Consider the following 2,422-nt stretch of genomic DNA (forward strand, 5'->3'; position numbering starts at 1 on the left):
ATGGCCTCTTTGAATGTATTAATTATAATATTGAAATGTCAAATTTTTAAACCTTTAAAAATTTAAAATATTTTAAAAATGTCTTTTATTCTTCTAAAGATACATGATTTAAAATCCAAAAAAAAAAAGTCTTTTATTTTTTAAATTAACATATAGAAAAACTGACTTTTTCATTTTGGCACATAGTTCTGTGAATTTTAACACATGTCCAGATTCCTGTAACCACCACTACAATCAGGATACCAACAGTAACATCACCCAAAAAATTCCCTTGTGTTATCCCTTTGTAATCACTGCCTTCCCGCATCCTAACTCCTGCAACCACTCGTTTACATGACTATAGTTTTGGGGTTTTTTTTAATGTTATATAAGTGGAATCCTATAATATGTAACCTTTTTGAAACTTTCGTTCAATATAATGCCTTTGAGATTTCTCCAAGCGGTTGCATGTATCAGTGGTTTGGTACTGTTTATTGCTGGGTAGTATTCTGGTGTCTGGATATAGCAGTTTATTTATCCATTTACCCCCTGGAAGACATTGAAGTTGTTTTCAGTTTTTGGCAATTATGAATGGAGCTGCTTAATACACTCTTGTACAGTTTTTGTGTGAACATAAGTGTATTTCTCTGGATAAATATCTAGCAGTGAGATTGCTGGGTCATATGGTAAGCGCATGTTTAACTTGATAAGAAATTATCAGGTTGTTTTCCAGAGTGGATGTACCTTTTTGGACTCGCACTAGCAGTATGAGATTTACAATTGACCCTTTGCTACCTTTTATTTTGACATAATTGTGGTTGTAAAAAATAATACAGAAAGACTTGTATAACCTTTACCCAGTTCCCCCAATTTTTGCATAATTTTAGCACACTATCAATGGAAACTGACACTGATACAGTCCATTCACCTTATTCATACTTCACCAGTTTTACATGCACTATTTGTGTGTATTTAGTTCTATGTACTTTATTTTTTTTTTAATTTTTTTTAACGTTTTATTTATTTTTGAGACAGAGAGAGACAGAGCATGAACGGGGGAGGGGCAGAGAGAGAGGGAGACACAGAATCAGAAGCAGGCTGCAGGGGGCGCCTGGGTGGCGCAGTCGGTTGAGCGTCCGACTTCAGCCAGGTCACGATCTCGCGGTCCGTGAGTTCGAGCCCCGCATCGGGCTCTGGGCTGATGGCTCAGAGCCTGAAGCCTGTTTCCGATTCTGTGTCTCCCTCTCTCTCTGCCCCTCCCCCGTTCATGCTCTGTCTCTCTCTGTCCCAAAAATAAAAAAAAATAAAACGTTGAAAAAAAAAGAAGCAGGCTGCAGGCTCTGAGCCATCAGCCCAGAGCCGGACGCAGGACTCGAACTCACGGACTGTGAGATCGTGACCTGAGCTGAAGTCGGACGCCTAACTGACTGAGCCACCCAGGCACCCCTAGTTCTATGTACTTTAATACATATGTAGCTTCATGTGACCACCACCACAGTCAAGAAACATAATAATTTCATCACAAGGATCACTTGTTCGTACCCTTTTGAAGCCACAGCCACCTGCTTCCCTACCTTCCACCCTCGTTTCTGACAACTACTAATCTGTTCTCTATCTCCATAATTTTGTCATTCATGTGACTTCGCTAAACTTAAAAAATTAGTTTTAGGAGTTGGTCTTTTATAGATTCCTTGGGATTTTCTACATGGACAATCATGCTGTATACAAATAAGGACAGTTTCATTTCTTCCTTGTCAGTCTGTTTCCAGTGTGAGGAAGAAGGCATTCATTTTCACCATTCTGTATGATGTTAGCTATAACTGGTTTGGGGAGAGAGGAATAATTTTTATCGGGTTGAGGATATTCCTTTCTATTCTATTTTTTCTATACTTAGTTTGCTGAGAGTTGGGTTTGTGTGTGTGTGTGTGTGTGTGTGTGTGTGTGTGTGCATGTATGAATCGATGTTGAATTTTGTTAAACACTTTTTCTGAATTGATTGATTGGTTGATGAGGTTTTTCTTTAGACCGTTAATATGGTGAATTACACCAACTGATTTTTGAATTTTTAAACAGTTTTGCATTTCCAGGTTAACTTTACTTAGCTATGTTATATCTCTGGATTCAATTTGCTAATTTATTTTAACAGTTTTATTGAGACATAATTTACATACCATAGAATTCATCCCTCTTAAGGTGTTCATTTCATGATTTTTAGTATATTCAAGAATGCAGCTATTACCATTATCTAATTTTAGAACATTTTCAAAACTCAAAAAGAAACCCCATACTTATTACAGTCACTCCCCATTCTTTCTTTCCCCACAACTCCTGGAAACCACTAATGCACGTTTTAACTCTCAGGCAGTGTATGGTCTTTTGCATCTGGCTTTGTTCATTTAGCATAAAGTTTTCAAGGTTTATCCACATTGTAGGATGTATCTGT

This window comes from Prionailurus bengalensis, chromosome A3 (genome assembly GCF_016509475.1).
Source record: "Prionailurus bengalensis isolate Pbe53 chromosome A3, Fcat_Pben_1.1_paternal_pri, whole genome shotgun sequence".
Taxonomy (NCBI): domain Eukaryota; kingdom Metazoa; phylum Chordata; class Mammalia; order Carnivora; family Felidae; genus Prionailurus; species Prionailurus bengalensis.